Here is a 26,765-nt window from a genome sequence, read left to right on the forward strand (position 1 = left end):
GGCCCGGCACGTGTGCGACACTGAGGGTTGCGATCCCGTTGCCGGCCCCGGCCCGGCACGTGTGCAACACTGAGGGTTGCGATCCCGTTGCCGGTCCCGGTCCGGTACGGGCGCGACACTGAGGGTTGCGATCCGTTGCCGGACACGAAAAAAGGACAAAAAGACAAAAAAAAAAAAAGAACACATCTACACAAAAGAGTCTGTCCCTTTTAAAACTACTCCAGAGTATTAAAAGAAGTGACTGTTTCACCAGATTCCCAGACAACAATTTTGGTATACAAGAAAAACACACAAAAGTAACAAGGAAATGTGACATTTCCAAAGGAATACAATAATTCTTTAGCACCTGACCCCAAAGAAAATGAAATCTATGAAATTCCTGAAAAGAAATTCCAAATAAAAATTTAAAGGTAATCCACTGAGATACAAGAAAATACAGATAGGCAACACAACAAAATGAGAAAAACAATTCATGATCTGAAGGAGAAATTCAACAAAGAGATATCTCTAAGGACAAAAATTATATGATTATTTCAATAGATACAGAAACAGCATTTGATAAAATTCAACGTCCCTTCATGATAAAAATTCTCAACAGATTAGGTATAGAAGGAAAGTATCTCAATATGATAAAGGCCATATATGACAAACCCACAGCTAGCATCACCCTGAGTGGGGAAAAGTTGAACCTTTTTTCTAAGAACAGAAACAAGACAAGGATGCCAACTCTCACCACTACTATTTAATATAGTATTGGAAGTACTAGCCAGAGCAATCAGACAAGAGAAAGAAACAAAGGGCATTCAAATTGGAAAAGGGGAAGTCAGATTGCACCTATTTGCAGATAACATGATCGTGTATAGAAAAAACCTAAAGCCTCCACCTTAGAACTAATAAATAAATTCACTAAATTTGCATAATAAAAATCATTAGTGTTTCCATACACCAACAACAAACTAAGAGGAAAAGAAATCAAGAAAGCAACCTCATTTATAATAGCTTCCAAAAAGATAAATTACACAGGAATAAATTTAACTAAGGAGGTGAAAGATCTGTACAATTAAAACAACAAAACATGGGGCCGGCCCGGTGGCGCACTGGAGAGTGTGCCACTTGGGAGCGCGGCAGTGCTCCCGCCGAGGGTTCGGATCCCATGTGGAGACCGGTTCCCGCTCACTGGTTGAGCGTGGTGTGGGCGCAACACCGAGGGTTGCGATCCCGTTGCTGGTCAGTAAAAAAGACAAAAAGGAAAAGAAAAATTGATGAAAGAAATTAATGAGGATACAAAAAATGGAAAGCATTCCATGTTCATGGATTGAAAGAAAAAATGTGAAAATGTACATACCACCCAAAGAGTTCTGGAGATTTAATTCAATACCCATCAAAATATCAATGACATTCTCTACAGAAACTTTTAAAAACCTAACATTTATATGGAAACATGAAAGACTCCTAATACCCAAAGCAATCATGAGCGAAAAGAATAAAGCTGGAGGCATTACACTACCTGACCTTAAAATATATTATAAAGCTATAGTAACCAAAACAGCATGGTAGTGGCATTACAATAGACACATGGACCAGTGAAACAGAATAGAGAGCCCAGAAATAAATAACTGTATTTACAACCTACTGATCTTTGACAAAGGCAACAAGAACATACATTGGGGAAAGGACCGCCTCTTCAAAAGACTGTGCAGGGAAAACTGAATATCCATGTGTAATAGAATAAAACTATATCTCTATCTCTCACCAGTTACCAAAAACAACTCAAAAAGGATTAAAGATTAAATGTAAGACCCCAAACTATAATACTTTTAGAAGAAAACATTGGAGAAATGCTTCAGGACATAGGACTGGGCAAATATTTTATAAATAAGACCTCAAAAGCACCGGCAATAAAAGAAAAAAAATAGTCAAATGAGATTATATCAAACTAAAAATATTCTGCATAGCAAAGTAAACAGCACAGCAAAGAGAAAACCTACAGAATTGGAGAAAATATTTGCAAACTATGCATTTGACAAGGGATTAATATGCAGAAAATACAAGGAGCTCAAACAAGTCAATAGTAAAATAAAAACTAACTAAAAAATGTGCAAAGGAATTGAGCTAACACTTCTCAAAAGAAGATGTACAAATGGCCAGCAGGTATATGAAAAAATGCTCAACATCACTAATCATCAGAGAAATGCAAATTAAAAAAGAAGATGTACAAATGGCCAGCAGGTATATGAAAAAATGCTCAACATCACTAATCATCAGAGAAATGCAAATTAAAACCACAATTAGATGTCATCATACCCCAGTTAAACTGGCTATTATCAACAAGTTTGAAAATAGACAACTTACCAATAATCATTGGAGACTTCAATACTGTACCTTCAATAATAGATAGTACAACTAGACTGAACAAAGAAAAAGATCACTGAAACACTGTAAAGCAACTAGACCTAACAGATATCTGTAGAACACTTTACCCAAGAACAGCAGCATACACATTCTTTTCAAGTACACATGAAACGTCCTGCAGGATAGGCCACAAACAAGTCTCAATACATTTAAAAGGAGAGAATCATGCAGCATATAAGTCGTGACAATGTAATAACATTAGAAATCACAACAGAAGGGACATACAAAATGCATAAAAATTAAACACACAAAAATATGCAATAATTAAACAACATATTCTTAAACAACCAGTAGTTCAAAGAAGAAATCACAAGGGAAAATAAGACACTTAGAGAGGAATAACAACAAAAACACAAAACTTCTGGAAGGTAGTGAAAGCAGTGCTTAGAGGAGAATTTATAGCTATAAAGATCTGTATAAAAATAGAAGAAATGGGCCGGCCCAGTGGTGCACTTGGTAGAGTGCGGCGCTTGGGAGTGCGGCAGTGCTCCCGCTGAGGGTTCGGATCCCACATAGAGACTGGTCCGCTCACTGGTTGAGTGTGGTGCGGGCGTGACACCTAGGGTTGGGAATCCCATTGCCAGTCACGAAAAAAGACAAAAAGGAAAAAAAAAAAAAAAATAGAAGACCTTCAATAGATAGCCTATCTTTTCTCATTAAGATACTAAAAAAAGACAAGTAAAATAAACCCAAAGCTAGCATAAGAAAAGAAAAAGGGTAAAGATTAGATCCGAAAGTTAATAAAAGAAAAATTAGAAGATAGATAAAATTAACAAAACCAAAAGTTGATTTTTGGAAAAGATCAACAAAATTGACAACCTTCAGCTGAACTGGCAAAGAAAAAGTGGGGGAGGGGGGGACACAAATTGATAAAACTTTTTATAGTGCTTACCACCAGTCAAGCCCTGTTATAGTGATTTACATATGTTGACTCATTTAATTCTCATAACAGTATGGGTGACAGTACTATTGTTTTTCTCTATTTTATAAGTAAAGAAATAGAAATACTGAGAGGTTAGATATTTTACCAACGTATACACAGCTCAATCATCTAACTTCAGAGCTCACATTCTAAATGGCTATTTCCTTCTGCTTCTCCATATATAATGATGAAAGATTGAATCCTTTAAGAAATAACAAGTCTAACTTGTATACAACTAGAAGGACCAGAATGTACAAAGCAAAACCTGACAGAACCACAAACAGAAGCTGAAAAATCTACCTTTATGATGGGAATAGGCTTTTTAAGCATATGTGAAAACTGCTATACAGAAAAAGTAAGTAGACAACACAGAATAGAAATTACATTCTCTAATGGTCATGCAATTCATTTAGAAATTAATCACAAAATATCTTTTAAAAAACCCAAAACAATTCAAAAACTTAAAACTTACTTATAAATATTTCATTGTTCAATATAGAAATTATATTGTAATGAGATACTCTGGACTGCAATAAATAAAATATTAAAAATTGTGGTATGCAGCCAAAGCACTACTTAGCGAAAATTTAGCCTCAAATGCTTATATAGAAATGAAGAAAAGCAGAAATTGATGAGTTCAGAATTTAACTTCAGAATACACCTGAAGAACAAGAGAATAAACCCAAAGAAAATAGAGAATAGGAAATAATAAAGAAAAGGGCAGAAATCAATAAAATAGATAATGATACAAAGATACAATAGAAATTGCTGTGAATTGAATGTTCCCCCAAAACTCACTGAAGCTTGACCCACATTGTAACAGGGCTAAGAGGGTGAGAAATCTGATTATGACATTTGAAAGGTGAGGCCTTGAAGAGGTGATTAGATTGTGAGGACTGTGCCCTCATAAACAGATTGGTCCACTCATGGGTTAATAGGTGTGGTTCTGATGGTTTATAAGGAAGGCAAGGGAGCAGGTCAGCTGTCTCTCACTCAGCCCATTCTCACCACATGACACTCTGAGTTGCTATAGAGTCACCACCCAGAAGAAGACCCTCACCAGTTGTGTTCCTTGGACCTCGGACTTCCCAGCCTCTGAAACTATAAGAAATACATTTTACTCCTTTATAAACTACTCAGTTTCAGGTACTCTGTTATAAGCAACAGAAATGGACTAATACCTAAACCTTATATATGGATAGAAAATTCAAAGTGTTTGTTTCAAACTGTTAACAGCAGTTACAACTTTCAGGAGAGGAGAGTAAAATTGGAGTTAGGGTGTGGGGGTGAGATATAGAAAGGGGAGTTTTATTTTATATAATATAATGTCACTTTCATTTTATAATAAAACATATTAATTTATTTTAATGTTAAAAAAAGAATAATGCATTATCCAAATTCTGAAAAAAAAAAAAAAAAAACATTTAAGAAGGGGGGAAAGAGAGAAGAGAGAGGGGATACTGTAAGAATGACCACCGTGCATAGGCACGGTTTTAATGAGTGCATCCTTAGTCTCTGGCACTTTCTGGTCTTCATTTCTGTTCTCACCCACTGGCCCCAAGATCTCTGATCCTCTCAGCATGTCTGATTGTAGTTTTCCCTTCAGGACTTTACAGGCAGTGCCCGATTTTACTTTTTTCTCCGTGTCCTCTTTTCATTTTCTTATCATAAGTATTTGGAAGAAAACAAATGTGAATAGGCCAAATCATGATAAAGTACCAAAGGTATTTGGCAGGCTTCATGGTACATGCCTTTTTAAATCATGTTCTGCAGCCAACTGAATCTGTAAATGGTGTAATATCATGCAAGAGGAAATGAAGTGAAAAAACAGTTTCAGTCATTCAACAGACAATTACTGAATGGCTGCTACATTTTAGGGATTGTGCTCAGTCTTAGTTTTACAAGGAGAAAAAAAATAAAATAAAGATCTTTCTTCATTAATGTTACCTTGCAGTTAAAAACAAAACGCAGATAGAAGGAATGCAGAGATTAAAGATTGTGGTATGTTCTCTGAATGGCACTAGAGTATGATAGAGGACAGGGAGTACCTTCCTTGGAAGATAATATTTAAAATGATATTTTCAAGTTTAGAAGAAGTAAACACCTGAAAGAATAGGGGCAAAGAGTGCTGAAGGCACATGAATGAAAGCATGTGCAAAGGTCCTGGGGTAGAAAACGACTCAGTGTATCTGAGCAGCAGACAGAAGACTTCTGTGTACTCAGCATTGTGAGTGGGAGGCACCAAGTGGTGAGAGGACATCTGAGAGACACAGGCAGTGCTTGCCTCTCAATAAAGCCTTTCGGGCTGAGATGCTCTTTGGATTTCATTCTTATTTAGCACAGAAAATATAAGTGGGGGCCAAAAGACTGTCCTTGAACTTCTTAACTCCCCTGCGTAACAAATCCTATCCTCTAATATGTTGTTTTTTTCTAGCTCTGAGGTCATTGCAGCTGTAAATCTTGACTCTCTTCTAAATTATCACCTCCCCTCCCCCCCCCCCCAGCAAGGGTGTGTCCGGAACTTCCTCTGTATCCTTTCCACTCTGCTGGAAGCACATCTGGTATTCGGTACATTGGATCAAGGGGGCAGATTTCTTGGAAAGCCTCGCAGGCTGCTGTCCTTCTATCCATGTTGATGTGCTGGGATTGCTACCAGAGAAGCCTCTAGATATGTCCATAAATGCGCCACTCGAAGCCTGTGAAACCCACTGGTTTATTGCTCTTGACATGGCATGTCCATTACATTTAATAGCACTCACTCACTGCCACATTTTATCCTTGTTGGACCAAATGAAAGAGCCTATAGGCTGTACAAGATTACTCCCAATTAGAGGCCTCTGCAACACTCAGCGATAAGAGCAAAGACAGACAGAGTTGTTCTACCTTCTCAAGCACTGGGGTGGACCCTTCTGGTTAACCTGACCGTGTGTTTAAATTGCGTATGTAAAACATGACTAAGTTTGGACAGTTCCATGGGAGCAATCAGCACAGGCAGAGGGAGTTCATCCAGACTGTTCCATCCTTTACCCCATGACAACACGTGGTATCAATGCTGCCTCAGAGACGGGGAAATCTATATCAGCTGACGAGCCAAGTGTAGAAATCCCTTTTCTGTCATAAATAATATATCTAGGCAAGAAAATATTATATATTTGATTGTATCTTCCTTTTATTTAGCATTCTTTTCTAGCTAACCATGTAGCCCATAAGCTTACAGAGGAAGTGACTATATTTGCTAAAGAAAAACTGAGTCAATGGTCAAAGAAACCAGCCCAGCCAAATTAACTCAGGTCAGAAAAATTGCCCAAACATTCTCTTCCTAAGATTTTTAATCCAGATCATCCCGTTTTTCTCTTCCTTCAGGTCAATTTTGTATAGTTGAGTGGTAATAAGCCAGTTTGGAAATCAGACTCCGAGCAGCACCAATCCTCTTGAACACTACCATAAGCTTGAATGTGAATGAAAAAGTTCTTCAGGAACAAAAGACCTGCCGCAGAACAGCACACTCCTCTGTTGCGGGAAGCTGCTGTCCTGTTTTGGTCCTATTCAACTAAAATTGTCTGTTCAGTAAGGGAGAAAATTAGCAACAGCAGACATCGATAGCACGGAGAGGCACCACTGACATCGGTCACGGGGGGACTGTACACACCAGGGAAGACAGCTAGAGAAGCTAGAAGATATGCAGCTTTGGAAGAAAGTTCTCAGTTTCACAGGGGCATGTTTTCAGAATTTACCTGTGCAATAACTTATGTTGTTTACGCCAATCCTCTCTCATGGGAAAGCTAAATTATACTTGAGTCTCACTGTAAGAAGTGAGTGGCATTTGCACATTTACAAGTCACAGTATGATCTAAAAAGGTAAACTTTGCAAAAAACGCAAAAGCTGGTAAAAATGACAAAAAGCTAATCCTGTGTTTGTGCTCCAAACTCAAAGCAAGTGGAATAAGAAAAATGTGTGTTATTAGGGTGACCAACCATCCGAGTATGCTCAGACTGAGGAGGTCCTGCGAGGCAAAAGCTTTCCGTTACAGAACCGGGATGGTTTAAGATAAACCAGGACGAGCCGCTCACCCAACTTGTCACAGAATAAAGGTGGAGGGAGGGGGTGCAAAAGTGCCAAGATACATAAATTGGGTTTTCATGGATCATATCTGTTGGGAAGTGGAGCTCTGATTTGATCTCTAATCCACGCAGGTGACACGATCCACGAGAGAAAGCATCCGGTAGTTTTTAGGAAGTGGTCGTCAAATGAGAAGATGAGGCAGGTAGAGCAAGCCTTGAGGAGAATGCTGGCCCCAGCAGGAGGGACAGCTCATCCTGCAGCCAGTCCTCTGTGGAGGGACCGCTTGCCCCACAGGCCTGTCCTCTGTGGAGGCTGTTGGCATGGGCCTGGGGAAGGAGGGCACAGGCTGACGTTTGAGGTGGGGAAGTGAGCCATGGGGTCCCACCTAGCCATTACAGGACCACGATGGAGCTGAGCTCCTGGTCTTCATACCCGCTGTCTTCCCAGAAGCGTCTTGAAATCCCCTCTCATCCTTCTATTTAATTACAAATGAATCATGGCGGAATTTCTGGGGGACCCTTTACAGGACATATAGAAAAGCACGTGAATGAGGAATCTGACCCAGCCTCCTGCGGTTTGATCCTTCCATGGAGAATTCTCTGCTCTGTGACATGTGGGTCTGCTGGTTTCTTTCACTGAGATAAAGTGTAATCGTTGCTATCTAGGTAGGACGTGGCTTCATTTACAGAGACTGCCTCTCACTTTGCATCTACTTGACAGCCTCCCACAAGTATTCTTCTATGACCTTAAGAGAAATGAGGCACCAGGTAACAGCCGTATCAGATCTTTTCTCCCCTAAAAATCTACCCCCTCAAAACTGAAAAAAACCCTAAACTCCTGCCTTGTCATGGTGCCAAATAATGTACACATCAACATTTACTTAAATGTGATTTTTGATGTTTTCTAGATATTTTTTTCTATGGACATTTCTAGCATACATTTTCAGATGTTACTTATAAGCAGGAGCCCTGTTTCAATTTTCCCCACAGGCATTCATAAAAGCCCTAAAAAAAGAGAAACTCAGTGGACGAGGCAGGTCCTCTGGAGACGGACTTCCAGCTGATGCTGCCTTTGGGTCAACCCATTTTGATGAAAATGTAACACTGTTCACATTTTTTTAAATATCATGGAGATAGAAGAAGTTAGAAAAACGTGAGGGGTTTAGTTAGTCTGCTTGTTGATCTGCTTAAATCTTCTTACAAAGAAACCTTTTTTTAAAGCCTCTTCAGTGAATAAGGACAGGAGGAAGGTCATGGCCAGCCGGCATCACCACATTCTGAGGATACCCAAAGGCCTACTTAGTGAATCAAGTCCATGGTGGATTCATTAAGGACACATTGAAATTCAAGCTTAAATTTAGAAAAATACCATTAATAATGGAAATAATATTTTAATAGTACTTATAAATTTGCAGATTTTCAAAGCCCTCTGTTCCTTATGTGATTGTAACATTTCCAAAAATTTCACTGGGTACAGAAATGTTTAAAAAAAAATTAAAAAGCTTTAGATTTCTGTGAAGACTGACCTAATGAGACCATTATTACGGGGAGCCTAAGTCAGGGGGTAGTTGGGTTTTTAAGACATCCCCTGGTGAAGGCTGGTTGTGTTGAGACCCGCCTGGGGAGGAGGACACAGGAAGGGGCTCTCAAGGCCCCATGTGACTGACTCTAAGGGTGCCTTTCTCTGACAGTGAGCTTGTAAACACGGCTGTGTAGAACCAGAGAGGCTCCACTCCCCTTTTAAGCAGGCTCTCTTTATCTCCTGTGCTGTGCGTCCTTCATCCTTCATGTTGCAAATTATAAATAAGCAGCCCATGACCCCCATTCTGCTGCCAGCTCTGGCCCTCCCAGCCCCACAGAGCCCTCTTCCCTGACCTGCCACCTCTGAGATCCCAGAAGCACATTATCCCCATGTGCTCACTCACCCCTGGGGTTCACCATTTCCTACACAGACACAGCACTTGTAGAAAAAGCTCTCCCCAGCTCTCACCCAATCTAGGCTGCAGGCCTACTTCATAACATTAATCTCTCTCCCTCACCAATGGCCACTAATAGTACTTTATAAACTATTTCAGGGATCCGATTTATCAGGCCTGACAGTGCTGCACGCTGAAATAAACAGCACTGCCGCAGCCCAGCACACTCCATGGTTCCTATTTATCATTCTTTAATTCAAGGGCCTAAAATCCTCTGACATTATTAATAGTAAGATGAATCACTGGAAAACTACAGAATCTGTGACCAACGAGGCTGAAATAATCCATTTTGGTGAAAACATCCATGCAGAATTGCATTCTCTGACAGCCAGCCTCTCCGTCGTCAGCAGTGCCGCATGCATGGGTGGTGGGTGGTGGAGATCTGGAGCATGAGGCCCCTGAAGAGCAAGATCCTTCAGCCCTTCCACACGGCAATTCTCTCTCCTGCAGCTCCAAGGAGGGGAAGGGAGGGGGTGGGCAGACGGGACAGGAGTGTCAGCCACAGGGCTCTTCTGCAGCATCCGTCACTTGGTTTTAAATGTACTAATTTAAGCTGTTTTGCACTTGATTAATTTTAACCTGTCAGCGTTTGAACATGGATAGGAGCTGGGCCTGGAAATCTATTGGTTAATTATAAGAACTGTATTACTTAGCCGCTTCCAGCCACCTTACCAGACGTTCAGGATGTATTCCAACACCTGACCTTTGCTTTATGGTCTTATTATTAGCATGTTCCTTTTTTTTTTTTTTTTTTAACTTGTAGGAAAAACATTTCTACTTCTAAATATAAGTCTTCTTTTTTAAAAGATACCATTAGGGGGAAAAAAAACAAAACTAGGAAGGAATTTGCTCACCTCCTTACTCTGAGATCCAGAGGAAAGGGTGAACATTACAGGTGGATTATCTCTGGGATGAGGTTAAGGGTCTTTAGCAAAGCTAGGGAGTGAATTTAACAATACAGTGATCCCTCAAGTAATGATACGTTTCTTTTTTAAGCCTAGTAGGATAATCTTCATAAAAGAAAAACCTTTTGAAGTGACTTTTAACTGTTGTAATTTTATAGTTGACCCAAGCACTATCAAGGAGGATTAAAATTAAATCTTCCCAATCTTCAATATTTGATGGGGAAGAAAGTGCTTCACTTTTCCCAGCAAATGCTCCTAGAAATACCAGAAAGGTTATGTCTTATAATTAATTTCAACCAACTGTACAAACGAAAGCCTGTATTCTCCAGTTTTATATTCTGGAGAGAGAAAAGAATACCTGGTCAGCGTGCTCTACGTAATAAAGTCCATGTCCTTGTTTTCTGCTGCAAAGCCACCATACACCAGGCACTCTGCCCTGAAGGAGCACATGGTTTGATAACACCGTCATAGAGAATAAGTCTTTCTTCTCAACACTTACTGCTGCCCACAGCGTCCTCTTCTCCAAGTTTTTTTTTAAAATTTTTTTAATTAACAAGTATCTCTACACACTTATGGGGTACAGTATAATGTTTTGATCTATGTATACACTGTAGAAAGATTAAATTAAGCTAATTAACATATTCATCATCTCACCAAATTTTTTTTTTTTGTGGCGAGGGTTTTAGAAATCTATTCTTTTAGCAATTTTGAAGTATACATTATTTATTAACTGTGGTCACCATGCAGTGCAATAGATCACAAAAATGTGATCTAACTGATCCAGTCTAACTGAAAATTTGTACCCTTTGAACAAAATCTCCCATTTCTCCCTCCCACCCCCCACCAGCCTCTGATAACCACCTTTCTACTCTCTGTTTCTGTGAGATTGAATTCTTAGATTCCGCATGTAAATGAGATCACGTGGTGTTTGTCCTTTCGTATCCGGCCTATTTCATGTAGTGTTAAGTGTTCCTGGTGTCCACTTCCATTTCTTCATTGTTATTCTTAAGATCTGCAGGGACAAACTAAAAGAAAATTGCTTAAAATTGTTTAAAAATAAAGTTCTGCTTACCTCTGGTCACATATTTTTTTTTCCTTTTCCAACATTAACCCAATTTCATATTGCCAATAGAACTTCAGGTGGAAAGTGTTGGAAGGAGAGATGAAATGAATCAGTTCACACATTTATGAGTACAGTCTCTATTCACTCTGTTTACATGTGTCTTTATCAGCTACTTTATTTTTATGGCAGTTGCCTTTTATACCCCATTTGAGGAGTAACCAAGAGGCTAGATAAAGGATGATCACAGTGACTTCAGTTTCGGGTGCAGCATTTATGGAGCTTAGAAGTTGTCACTCCAATCTAACACCAAGAAAAAAGACCTCACAAACTGAAAATGAAGAATTCTTCTCAGAGTCAGAGAGAACTGAGGTCACAGGGCAAACTGCTACCCCAAAATGGATGGAGAGGTGGATAAGAAGAATCACAACTTACCAGAGTACAAATTTATTCATGAGCAGAAGCCTCCACAGGACCCAGTACCACCACCCAGTACCTCATGTCCAGCTGCCAACAAAAAATTGCAAGACATACTAAAAGGCAAAATGCACAAGTGAACATCAGAACTAGACGCAGACATGACAGAGATGCTGGAGTCACCCAACTGGGCATTTAAAACAACTATGATAACATGTGAAGGGCTCTAATGGAGAAGGGATGCCATGCAGGAACAGGTGGGTGATGTAAGCAGAAAGATGGAAATGTAAGAAAGAATCAAAAGGGAATGCTAAAAACCAAAAGGGCCACAGCAGTAAGGAAGAATATATATATATGTATATATATATATATATTTTTTTTTTTTTTAATTGGGACAGAGTTGGTTGTACGTATCTGTGGGGTACAGCATTGAATATCAATACCAGTGTGCAATATGTGATGTCCTAATCATGGTAATTAGTACATTCATCATTATACAATGTAATTGATTTTTGTGGCCTTTACCAATTCCTCCTTTTCTGCCCTCTCTCTCCCCCTTTCCCATCCCTGGCAACCTCAGTTCTTTTCTCTTCTAAAAAGTTCTATGTATTATTGTGATTGTTGTATCTTTTTTTCTTTTATCGTTTATTTGTTTATTTATTTTATTTTTTATTAGCTCTCACATATAAGTGAGGATGTGGCCTTTCTCTTTCTGAGCCTGGCTTATTTCACTTAACGTAATTTTCTCTAAGTTCACCCATGTTGCTGTGAATGGTAGCATTTCATTCTTTTTTATGGCAGAGTAGTATTCCATTGTATAAATATACCACATTTTCCTTATCCACTCATCCCATGGTAGGTACTTAAGTTGTTTCCAACTCTAGGCTATTGTAAACAGAGCTGCAATAAACATGGAAGTATAGGTGTCCCTTTGACACCTACATGATTATTTCCATTCCTTTGGGTATATACCCAGTAGTGAGAGTGCTGGATTGTATGGCAGTTCTATCTGTAGTTGTTTGAGGAACCTCCATACCATTTTCCATAATAGAAATGAAAAATGTTTTTAATGGGCTCATTGATAGACCAGACACAGCCAAGGAAAAGACTGGCCACATCTATTCCCCTGGGATTGTTCTAGGATGTTCCTGCAGGCTAGTTACTCACAAACACTGTTCACATTACTATATAGACTAGAGTGTTGAGATGGGGGAGGGATCTCCTGGAAATAAGACTATTGCCAAGGCCTTGACTATTTTTGAGCATCCAAAAATATTTTGTTTTTGTTTCTTTCTAAGTATCTTTTCACTCAAATCAACGAACATATCAGTATTAGAAATGATTCAATCTAGTAACATTTTTAAAAAATTTGATTTCAGTTGTAAGTGATTCAAAGAAATACTTTTATAAGTAGCAATGATGAATCAATGAAAAGCTAAGAACTTTCCCTATACAAATTTCTACTTTTTATCTAATAGAATGAAGTGATTAATGTATCAAGGAAATATGCTTTGTGGAATTTCATTACTAAATTATACAGGATGTATTCTAAGGGATTCTATTCACCTCTGGATCACTGGCATGGACTATCAGCCATCTCAAAAGCTCTACATCAGAAAGTCTGCAATGAGAGTCCTGCAGTTGTGTGACTCATTCTTCGGTGTTGATCACTGGCTCTCAAACACTAGGGTATCGTCCCCAGTGACAAGAAGCAATGCATTTTACTGATAGTTTTGCTTCTACACTCCTGCATCCTGTGCACAATCACATTTTTTTCTAAAATAAACTCAGATACCTGAGTAACAAATTCCCACACTGTGCTGATTGACCATGGCTACTGTCAAGGCCTACCCATGTTTTGTCTTGCTTTTCCTGTAGTTTCTGAGTGTGTGTGCTTGGCCCCACAGCTGGGTGAAGACACTTCAGGGAACACACAAATCCTTGGCCCTACCTGAGACTACCGACTTGAGCATGAACTAAAATGTGCATTTTGGTTAGATCCTATGAAGAAGGATGATCACTGGCATCTGCAGGAAGCACCAGGTGGAGTCAGACAGACCATTTGATGGGACCAGTTAAAGGTGCAGACTTAAATCCCACCCAAAGTGCTTCCTTTCCTTCACCTGAATGTGACTCCACCCTCCCATTTCATGTGTCTAACCTTGATGTGGCAGATTGCCAAATTTCCCCAAATCTTTACTCTTTCCAGTGTTCTTGCCCTTTGCCATGTAGCTCTGTAGTGTCATCCCACCTGGTTGGGGTGTTGCATGCACCCTTTGAAGACTCAGCCCTGTGACTGGCCTTGGTAGGGTCAGCAGATGCCCTGTGCATTTCCATTTCTGCACCTGTGCTATGCTTCTGTCATTGCCATCAGAACCTGCCTGGGCTAGCCTGCAGGAGGATGAGCCTTTTGTGGCCTCTGTCACCCTATCAATATTCCACCTACTGCCAGATAGGTGGGTAAGCTCAGATGAGATCAATAAGTTACCCAACACAGAATAGCCACAGTTACCTAGACACACAGAGGCATTAGCTAAACCAACACCTCTTGTTTTAAGACACTAAGTGTCAGCATGGTTTGTAATATAACATTATTGGGGCAATAAAGAACTGAGACACTTGGTTGGACTATCTCACTTTCTTCTGTTCCTTGCCTAGTCTATTCTCTCATCTTCCCATTAGTGTGTCTATCAGCCATATATACTTGCTATGTACCAAACAACCCCCAAATCTCAGCGACTCACAACAACAAAGTTTGTTTCTTGTGCTCATGAGTTTGGGGTTGTGGGTTGGCTGGGGCTCTGCTCCAGCCTATAGATTTACTGCAGGTTGGTTGCATCTCATGCCTTCTTATTCTAGAAACCACAGTGAGGAGGCCGTGTTCTTGTGAGAGAGGGCAGACGCCCAAGAGGCTGACCTTGAAATCACATTTAAAGCTCCTGCTCACACAGGCACATCTGCTTACACTCTGTTGATCAAAAAAGTCATAAGGTCAAGTCTGCCATCAGGGTGGGTGAGGATTCTCCTTCTTTAGGGAGCCATGGCGAGGATGAGGATGGGTAATTCAGATAAGGGAACAAAAATTGTGAATGACACTAAAGTCCACCAGAGTGTATTTTAACTGAGTCTGACATACAAACCCCACAAGCTGTAAGAAAAGGCTTTGAGTTTCCTCCGATAAGCTGAAGGCGGTGGTAGTATGATTCAACTTGAACTGAAAGACAGCAGATGAATTACAAATCATTGGGGAAATAGTGGAGTGAAACTGATGACTCTGTGACACATGGAAAGCACCTGCTCAGGAAGCATGCACCTCAGAGAGGATCATAGAAGTGGACATCCATTCTCTTCCAATAGGATATGAGTAGGCTCTCATGTGTCTGAGTTTACATGCAAATAATTCCCTTCCAAAAGGAACATGACTGAGGAATTTATACTCAAAATGGCAGAGGAACTCTTTTTAATAGAAGGAAATTGCTTTTAAAAAAAAAAGAATTTGAATTGCTTAGCAACTGTGTACTCCAAATGCTGGGTGGTCGTAGATTTTTTCTCAGCCTATGGTGCCCTAACCACATTCATGTCAATGAAGTTTCAGGGCCCAAATCCTTCACTCACCATGCAGAAAATATCTTTTTCCAGCTTCATATTTAGTAGCTGGGTAGTACCTGATGTTCTCATTGGCTATTCTGAATTCTTCACCTCCTTAATGTGGCGTGGATCTTGGACGGAGCATTTCTATCCTGCTCTGGTATTGACTACTGGGTACTCAAAGGCAGTATTGTTTTCCACAGTCTAAGAAATACAGCTCCCATTGCCTATCAGTCAAGAAAACTGAGGGAGAGACACTGCCTATAAAAGAGCTTTCACCTTTTTCTTTTTCTTGGGTTTGGAGAAAGAGATAGGTGGGTTTTCCATTCCATTCTCCTGAGGAGTCTCCTGAGCCTTTTGCTTTTTTCTTTTTCCAAGGAGGAGCTGGTTAGTAGCTACCTTGAAGAGACGGCTGGCAGCACAAGTGTTACCAAGAGAAAGAAACCCTCACCCAAAGAGGAAACAGTCAGTGATCCCGAAAAGGGAGGCAACGGGAGAGTCCCCAAGAAAAAGAGGAAAGTCTCTTCTAAGGAGGAGCCAATCAGCGGTGGACCTGAAGAGGCTTCTGGCAGCAAGAGTGGCTCCAAGTAAAAGAACAAACTCCAAAAACCATCCCAGGAAGATTACAATGGACATGACGTGGTGGGAGGACATACCCCCAGATACATTTCCCAGCCCATGTCCTATAGTCCAATAAAAACAAATTGACAGAAACAAAACAAAAAACAAGAGCTTTCACATGAGCAGCAGTAACCATGGCCAGCATCCCTCTCCTCACCTGCCTTGTCAGGTACAGATGCTGCCATAAAAGTAGGGAGAGCGCAGATACACGGGAATTACTGCCAGTGTTGCCATGGAGAGCCGCAGATTTACAGCGATGTCATGTGCAAGAAGACTGCTCTTATATTTAGAGCTCTTTCCTCTACGGAGGAAACAGGGATGATTTTTTAGACACATAATGACAAACTATGTATTCTTCCATCATTTTCCCTTTCTTCTCAGCTTATTTACCACTATGTCTATGACAATTTTGTTTTCGTCCCTCAAAGTTTGAGTAAATACTGAATCATGCTCAAAATGAAGGTAGTCATTTCATACATTGACAGTCATACTGCATTCCCTGTGTTAAAAGGAAAAATACCTATTTAGAAAATTATATATATGCATTTATATAGATAGAGATAAAGACGTAAACAAGTTCTTATTTGTGCAGTATATAAGAACAAAATTCTAGTTATTATTCTTTCATAGATTTTTAGGGTTGAATCTTAACTGATGATGTAAATTACCAAAGACTAATCAGGAAATTAGAGGCATATTTAAAACAAAATATATTCAAGATTTTCAACAATAAAAAATTTCAAATAATTTGGTTTAAATATGATTTTTCTAATAATTGCCATAATAGCTATGCATTTAAAGCTAGAAATAATAAAATTCACCAAAACAAGAAAATTCTCTCTAAGCCCTCTGTGATCTCAAGTAGTGTAACAGGTTGCCTCTTGTTAATTAACATGAGGCCATATATATCTATAAAATATGTGTAATATTGTATATTGTATTTCACAGCTCAAGCTACTTAGGACAAACAAGCAATATGCAAAAGCATATTTTATGACTTTTTAATTTATAGTGTTAGCTCTTAATTTCCAAGTAAACATTTAATAAGTACATTTCTCTAAATTTTATTTTTAATTTGAAAATATCCACATATTTATCAATAAAATAAATGACATTTAAAAATAATACGTTGTCATATATATGTTGTGTATGTGTATATGCATGTGCATATATGTACATATCACTAACTTTCTCTTCTGTTCTATAGGCAGCTCCTAATTGTTCGACGCCAGGTGTCCGGATGCTGGCCTGCTGCTGATCCTCTCTGATCCGCTGCCTGGCCTTGGTCATTTCACTTCTCATTAGCTCCGTCCCTGAGGGACAGCAGGAGAGAGACAGGAGGTACAACTGAAATCAACCAATTTGCTGCTCATTAGCTGCCCTGATGAAAGATCTGATGGAAAAGGAAGCTGTAACTGTTAACTCAGGCGAGATCTGGAGAGAGGCTGTTGATCTCACTCATCTGTGCTTCGTCTGCCCCCCTCAACACAGAATGCAAGAGTGGGTTTTAACGCCTCTCACGTGATTAGTGCTTTTCTACCTCGGAATCTGAAATAAGTCAACAGTGCTCACTGGAATCTTAGTTTTGCATGGCTGAAAGAAAAGTTTGTTAAACAAAAGAATGTACAAAATTGTAAGAACATTTTAAAGGAATTAATTAAAACTTCAAGAAATCAGCCATTTATATATAGCTATTCCAACAACAAGTGAAGTGAATTAATCACACTCTTTCATTAAGTAGAGAATAGTGAGACTTATACCACCTAGTACAGTCCCTTATTGGAAATTCCAAAATCTGGAAAGTTTGAAAGCCAAAAAAATTTTTTTAACTCATTTGGCAGCAGCACCTGGTTTCACCTGAAATAAATTAATGGTAAAACTTGACATAAACTGATTTGAGACTATTTAAAGTCTGTATCTCTCCTACTGTGTGAACATTCATATTTTTCTCAGAGCAAATCTTGATGTATGGCTGATTCCGGTTATTCTAGATAATTACATTTGATAAAGTCACTGAAAACACTGAATTAGCAAATGATGAACCATCGCTCCTAGGGGAGTCCTCGGGTTAGGTTTCTGCCAGCTTCTGGTCACAACATTTCGTCAACTGATTAGTGCATAACCTCATTTTATGTGTGTTTCTGTTTAAATACACCTTATTTAATATATGTCGTGAATTCATTAACGTGGAACACACAGCCAACAGCACTATCACTAACATCCCAACAAAACATATCTAACATACCTCTTTTCTCCATGTGGCACATCACAGCTTCTTGTGCTTAGAAACACCAGACAGCACTTCAGCACTGCACTTGGGGGAAACTAAACAGCAAAATCACCAACAAAAAGCACGAAAATGCAAAAAATGTTGCCCTAAATAGATAGTGTAAAGGACTTTTGGTCACAGTATGAGAGCTGGAACCAGAAGGCAGCTGGGAATGTGAGCATGCTCTGTGCACATCTGTGAATAACTAAGAAAGCTCTGTGAGTATTCCTTTTGTCACTAATTCGCAAATAATGGAACCTGCAAATAATGAAGATCAACTGTATTTGATTCCTGAGCACTGCCCAGACACTTAGTATACAACAAGCACAGACACCACTCTGCCTTTCTGAAATCGGAAAATTTAGAATTCAGAAAGATACTTAGCTCCAAGGATTTGGGGTAGGGGATTTGTAACTCTTCATGTCTTTAGAAATTCAATACAGGATTGAAAACTGAGTTTTCTTGGGTCAGTATTAATTAATGTACTCATATGTACAGCTGTTATTTGGTATTCCAGATAAGCTTGTGGGAGAAATATAGTTAATGGGTAATTCATTTTCAAATTATACTATTTTTTACTCACCAATTTGCTTGACAGCTGTATTCTGCTATTGTCAACAAGCTACCCCCATGAGGTACAAATACGCCACAGCCCTTATGTAAGATGATACAAACTGCAAACTAATTGTAAAGTTATCTTGTTTTCCAGTGACGTGAGGATTTGAGAACTAACGCTGTTCTGCTCATGCTGATGAGGCTACACTATCAGTGTGAATATGTGAAACTAACATACTTCAGAAACCAGTTTCTCTGATGTCCTTGTGAGGGTATGCTCATGACTTAACCCTAGACCCCTGTGCAGTACCATATTAAACGTCAGAGGCATGAAATGACTGCGAAAATGAGAGACTGTGAGGCCCTCCAGGAAGACTTAGCAAGCAAGCCAAGGGTGGGCATGGGAACGTTCCACCAGGTACCAGCAGAAAGTACGTACAGTGTCTGGAGATTCAAAATTAGTAACATAACTGAGGAGAAGTTGGTCTATTTAATGATTGTAAAGAGGATAAGAAGAAAGTGAGTTCACTCGTTCTGTCTTTCTAGGAGAACATGTGGAGTACTGGAGTTTTAAATTTAAAACAGTGAAACAGTGCACGTTTTGAGGTACTGTTTTTGTTTAGCAAATGCAAAATTTGGTTCAGACATGGAATATTTTGCTAAGTAAAAACTATTTTTAAAATTAAAATTAATAATTTTAAAATTATTAATTGCTTCTTTAAAAACTAAAAACCAAGAATATCAAATCTTAAAACAGTGATAGGATTTAATTGCCTAAATTTTGCCTTTAGCAATGTTTTGGTTTTATTAAAAATAATTTATCAGCTACTAGGCAATTATTTAAATAGAATATTGTTATAGAGAATATCATCAAAGCATTAAAGTCCAAGCTCTCAAAAGCTATTGTGTTTTTTGATGTTTGTACTATAACATTTATTTTTTGTTTTTATATTTATTAGCATGATTTTACATATATAAAGCTGAATAAAAACATTTGTACTCACTGTGAATTTTCTTATTATTATTTAATATTATGATTATTACTGAAAACAATTTCATCTCACAGAGGGGTAAGGTATTAAAAAATGATCAGCTTGCCGTATTAGAGTGCCATGTATTGGTCTGCTAGAGAACACAGTAAAATTATTTTTAGAAATGTCTTTCAATTGGGGCTTAAATTTTATTTCAGTTGGTCAAGATGAGATTCAAAAGACAAGATTCTTAGGATGTGTCAGCATTGCACGTTGGACATTGGACAAGCCTGCTCCCCTGAGATTCTTCTGTCCAGCTCTGAGAGATACTGGGGACACCGGATAGGAAACAAAAAGTGGGAGTGTGTGTTTAGCTGTTGGCCAGAAAGTATCTGTTTCGTGTCATTAGTGTTTTCATTATATCCATTTCTCTTCCCTTAGATTTCTCATAGATTATAACTATTAAACTATTCCGAACTACAAAACTTAAAAGGAATGGTAAATATTTTACTCTCTATCTCCCTGAGACAAAAAATCTATATTCTAAGTATGAGGTTGAACTATATGAGTTTCCATTTTTGTCAAAAACAGAATATCAGCAACTTCATGAGATTCAACCTACCAACTATTTTAAACTTGGATGAAGCAAAGTCTGCTACAGGGGTGACCTGAATAGGAGCTCACCAAGCATGGGGCTGAGTAGGTTGCTGTAAGACGTTGGCAGTATCCAGTGCACCATCCTGCAGCAGTCAATCTCTTCCGCCATGTGAACAAATTTCTCCATCAAAAAAAGAAATCCCAGATTCCATGTGAACCCAGCACCTGCCATGCAGAAACTGCAGCAGACAAGACTTGTGAAAGGGAGATTTCTGTGACCCTGGGAAGCATGCAGTGGTACTTTTTCTACCTCTGCTTAGATCCTTAATAAAGAAAATCAGATCACCTCATATCTCACCATCACTTCTCATCTCCTTATCTCACCCACATATTATTTCACTGAGAAAACTGAAACCATCAGAAAATAATGTCCATATTCTACTTTTACCTGATCCAGTTCCCTGTATGTCCTGGCATCAGAACAGAATGATGGACCCGTCCGTGTTCCCGCAGACAGCAGCACACCCCAGGGTGCGCTGAATCTCCTCACGGCCTCTTGGCTCTCCACAATCTTTCTCCAGAATCAGCTCTTTCCTTTCTGTTGGATTTTCCCATCATTGTACAAACAGGTTGTGATATCACCCATCTTTACAGAAAACCCCTCCCTTGGCCTCACACCCCTTTCTGAAACTGGCAGCCACTGATTTAATTCGATTTAATATTTTAAGATTAGAAATAAATATTTTGCTCAGTTGAATAGTCAGCCTGTACAGGCATTATGGTTGTTAAGCATGTAGGCTCTTGATAATAAGAGTAGGGACTTGTAACAGGGAATAGATTATGGAAAGTGGCTTAAAGAATGGACTCCCTGTGGATACCAATATCCACAGATGCTCAAGTCCCTTACATAAAATGGTGTAGTGTTTGCGTATAACCTACACACATCTTCCCGTATAATTGAAATAATCTCAGATTATTTATCCATGTGCCAGCCTTCATAGGGGTCTGTGCCTATGTGGGGATCCTTCCAACTTGAGCTTCTCAGCTGATCCCCACCCCTGCCTGGCCATCCACCTGACAGCTTCTGTCTTAGTGTGCCCCTAGTGTGAAGGCCGCCCTGATAAGGTTCTACCTGCCCACGCTCCTCCTCGGTGTCTACATGACCTGCTATAAACCCTTTGGAGGGTGTTGAAGAAGTTTCCCTGCTGAGCTCTCTTCTCTGGCATCTCTGTCTGCACCTCCTAGACAGACACTGAAGGAAGACGGGCGACTTTCAACCAGGGATGAGACCCTGGCACCTCGTTCTCTATGAGTGATGCTTGAAAGTTCTTCTGTGGGAGAAAAAAAGTAAAAAGTACATAAATAAATAAATAACAGTAGCATTTGCACCTGCATCGACATGCAGGACTCGGTGGTCCTCTCTGTATGTGCACACTCCTGTTTATACAGAGAGGTTTGGACCCCCTGAGAAAGGCTTTTGACTCCCTGTTGTCTGATATTTGATAATTTGGACTTCACCTTGGATCCTACTCATCAGTGTTGGACAACAGGAAAAAGACCTGCTCACTTCCCTGTTACAGATGGATAAAATGGTTTCGCCATTTTCAAAGTTCTGTGCCTCCAGCGCTCTCTGTATCGTACCCCTTCTCTCAGACTTAAACCCTTCACCTGCATCATTAATGTTCGTCTCTATTTTGGATTATTCCCATATATGCCCAAATATTGGTATATGCTTAACGTATACAATATTTTCCTTCCTGAAAATAGAAAAGCCTTTTGTTGACTGTACCTTCTTTATGTCTTTAACACTGATCTCTCTGCTAAAGTTCAGACTCGTACCAGCGGCTGCCTGCCTGACTTTTCCACCTGCACATTTATCTATCAGAATCTCAAGCTTAACATGATCAGATGAACTTGGGATTCACCTCATCACCACCACTGACTCCTCCCAGCTTCTTCTCAACTCAGTACAAGGGCAACTCCATCCGTCCAGATGCTCCAACCAAAGTCATGGACTCCTTTTCTGGTTTCATGTTTCCCACACGTGCCATCTAATTTATTGTGCACTCCATGCCTCTCCTAAAAACATATCCAGTTTCTTATGACTCTTCACCAAACCTATCACAAAAGAATCCCAACTGGTGCCTGCTCCATGCTTGTCCTCCTAACAACCCATTTTCTGTGGAGAAACCAGAAGGATACTTTAAATGAAAGTCATATCTGGCTATTTTCCTGCTTAAAATCTTCCAGTGACACACACTGCACTCAGAATAAAACCCCTAATTTTTACCCTGGTCTGTACAACACCAGCTTGTCCTTATTCACTGCTGCAACCTTGACACCATGAGTCCCCTGTCTGCATCTGGTACAATTCCTGAAGAACTCATGTACATTCCTGCTCTGTGGTTTTTCCAGTAAGGAGTCCATCTGGCTGGAAAGCTCTAATGTCTGTGTAGCTGATCCATTCTCTTGTGCATCTCCTGTTAAATGTCACTTTCTTATAGAGAAACAACCTTTACTGAACAACCAACCTAAATAGCCTCAGTCATTTTCTAGCACTCACACTTCCCATTGCTTGTTTACTTGCGTAATTACTTATTGTCTGTCTCTCACTACTAGAAATTAAATGTGTTGAAAGTAAGGATTTAGATGGATTTCGTCTCCACTGCATGTGCTGGGCACAGACTAATGCTGGGAGCATAGTAAACTCTCAATAAATGCTTGTTGACTGAAAGAGCAGGTCCCGCTTATGTGAGATGAGATACAGCAACATAGATCAGCCATATGATCATTATCACCAAAAAATGCTCTTTCTCAATTTCATCCTTTTTGTATTCCTTGACACTGCAGATTGTTTAAACAAAAGGAACACAAACTTTGAGGTACCTTCAATCTTCAAAAATCCTAAACTATCACACTGAAAAGACAGGCATTTCTATTGTATACCCTCTGTCACTCACCTGCAGCTCCAATTCGGACCTCATCAAAACGTGCATTTTAAATGTCCAGATTTAAGTCAGCACTAGTCAGCACTGCCCAGAAGTTTTCAGGGGATGGCATATTGCCTTAGCAGGATTCTGAATGTGGAGTGTGTGTAATAATTGATTGTAGAAGCAAGATGGTCAGAGTGAAGATAGGGAAACAGTTCTTATACACTGTAGGAAAATGCTCTAGATCATAATGCCATCATTTTTAAAAAATCTTAAGCATTGGGCCTTTTTCAGAGAACAATTTCAGCCTCTAAAACACTAGCATCAACATGATCTACATGCTATATTTCACACCAAATGCTGAGGAGAGTTGCCAAGTACAGGACCCTGGAGCCAAGCCAGGTTGTAGCAATCCCTGTGATGTTGGTTGTGACAAAGTCCTGCTGTGGTCAGCCTACATATAAGACAAATAAGTTCAGAGTAGCTGAGGGCATCCTTTTCCACCCAGAAGCAGGCAAGAGAGCACTCTAAAAACACCACTTGTGTGCAGGTGGTCCACACAGTCACCACCACAGTCACAGCTGCTACAAAAGTGGCACACACCACAGAAGTAGCCACAGCTACCATACAGGTGACCAGCCAGACTTTCAACTGCAGTGACACAAGGAGAGTCACCAGAGAGACTGGAAAAAGAAGAGGACGTCTCTCTCCTCTAAGCTCACTCCAGATTAATCGAAGAAGCGATTGCTCTACCAGATGACCTAACATCGATGTAGAGATACTAGAAAAATGAAAACCCAAGAATGAATACAGTAATTCTTAAATACCAGACCCTATAGAGCAGGAAATCCTTGAAATGACTAAAAAAGAACTCTGAGCAACAATCTTAAGGAAACTCACTGGGATACGAGAAGACTCAGAGACAACATAAAGAAATGAGAAAAAAAATCTAGGATATGAAGAAGGAAATTTACAGAGAGATTAATACCTTGTAAAAGAATGTAGCATTTTAATACAGGTGTTTACAAGTATAAATTTTCCTCTAGGCACTGCATGAGCCCTGCATCCTATAAATTTTGATATGTTGCACTTTGATTTTTATCTCAAAGTACTCTTTAATTTCCCTGTGATTTTTCTTTTTACTCATTGTTTATTTAGGAGAATGTTGTTTAATTATTAGACATTTGTGAATTTTCTAAATTTCCTTCTGTTATTGTGGTCAGAAAACATATTTTCTATGATCTTATTTTTAAAAATGTATGAAGACTTGTTTTATGGCCAAAAATTTTTTTAAAAATGTTTAAAAAAAGACAAATAAGTTCAGTGCATGCGTGCATGCACGCACACACACACACATTATTAGAAATAAGAGTAAAGTAAATGGAAAATGACCTGAAACCCTCATCTAGCTTCAATCCCTGAATAAAAGGCCTGGGACCAGAAGATGAGTTGGTTTAGAACAATTGACAATTTTACCTGATTTCTGGTAGCCTTTCCTCTAAATCAGAAGTTCATTTAATTTAATATTTTTTCTTAACTAAAGGAATCTGAATAAACATAAAAACTATGGGGAGAAGTAAATAAGCATACTGTTAAAGTATTCCATCTAAGTCTTTATTTAACCCAAGGCATGAATTTTTGGAGAAACATTTACACGGTCACACTTATAAGCATACTTTATATAAAATTTTGTCTCATTTTTACATAATATTATGGCATAAGCATTTCCAAATTATTTTAAACACTTCATGCTAGGCAATACCAGGCACTTATTATAAGTTCTGATATAAATTAATTTAATGGCTTTGTTACATATCATGAGGCTACTATGCATAAGTTACTATCACATTGCCTGGCATTTTGGTTGGTTCAAAAACTTGCTTTCTATTTCTTTGGTTCTTTCCTCTATGTTAGTGTTTATATCTCCTAAAACATATTTCCTGGATGAAATCACTGAATCAAAGAGAGTAACATAGATATAGATGAGTCTCTGTTGATCTATCTATCTCTATGTAGTTCTCCACAAACATGACAAGCGCTCGACACAAGGTTATAAAAAGTCTAATTTGTAAGAAAGATACATAAACTTTAAGTGTGGGCTAAACCTAAGAAAATCCCACCAAATTCTAGCCTTCACCAGATATCTCTTGATGCCATCTAGACAGCCTGAAATTCTCCAATACCACCTCCATCCCAGCAGAATCTTTTCCATTTCTTCACAACACTGCCACCTCTCCTGCCCTGTCAGCCTGTCCATCAGCACAATGAGTCCCTGAGCAGTGGAGCTTCACCAGAACTCTTGATGGTAGCCAGACACGACCGTGCCTGCTGGACCTCCTGTTGAAACCACCATGCATCAGTACTGCTTTGCTGTAGACAGGGCAAAGCTATCATAAAACTAGAAGCACTGAGCTGGCAGATAACAGGGTCAAGGTTACGGGATATTCCCCAGCCTAGAAGCAAAGCTAGAGGAAGAACATGGTCAGCAGGTCAGTCGTCATGTGTGTGCATTGACCACACACCAGGAAAGCAGTCCAAGTTCACGCCGGCCCTTTCCTGTACTACTGCCGTCTTCCAGTGCAGCCAGGCCAGCCCTTCCCAGAGCTCTGCACACTGTGCTCATCCCTGCTCGCACACATGCACGCACCCGCTCACCGGATCCCTTCACGTGCCTTTCCTCCTCTCCAAGTTCCTCCGTCCCTCCAGGTCTGCTTTGGAGAGCACTGCTCCAGGATGCTCACTTTTGCTGCAGTCCTGTGGGCTGCTCTCCCTTCCTCTGAGCATAAGCTTCCCACCATCTGTCTCTTTCATTTGAGCAGCAACGAATGCATCAGGAATTGTTACCTAAACAGCCCCAAATGTTGTACCATCCCAGCTGGGCTGCAATCTCCTGAAACTGAGATGCTGCCCTGTATCTACACAGCCTTTAGCCTTTATGCAGGGCTATGAACAGAGATTAATGTCTCCATTCAGACAAATGACTACAGTCAAGCATTTGTCAGTGAAGTGGTCCTAGGGCCAGGGAACTTTCTTTTTCTCCCTTTTCCCAGAGGGAGACTGTCCAGAAGAGTCACTCTTCTGGGTTCCCCGCACTTCTTTCTTCCTGGGTCGTCTGACTGATGGGTCTGAAAGGGTCTTGACTGCATCATCTCTGCCCTTTCTCTAGCTGTGGAATCCAGCTGCCTGCGGAAAGCACCAGCTGGGCTCTGCCCTATGCCGTGATTCTTAGAGGCTGACCTACCCAGAAATGGGTCTGTGTGCCAGTTTATTCTGACTTTGTGAGTAAGTCTCTTTAATTTGGAGGTGAAATTTGAAGACGTGCACTTGGCTAACAGGCCACATTCTTCCACAGCTTTCTCCATATAAAACTGATAGTTTGTTCTGTAGCTACCTGACTCCTTCGTCTGTGTCTCAACTGGTTGTTCAATTTGGGTGTAGAAAAGGGGGGTATTGTTAATGGTTCCCCTCAGAATCCATGCA

This window comes from Galeopterus variegatus, unplaced genomic scaffold (assembly GCF_000696425.1).
Source record: "Galeopterus variegatus unplaced genomic scaffold, G_variegatus-3.0.2 Scaffold1443, whole genome shotgun sequence".
NCBI classification, from domain to species: domain Eukaryota; kingdom Metazoa; phylum Chordata; class Mammalia; order Dermoptera; family Cynocephalidae; genus Galeopterus; species Galeopterus variegatus.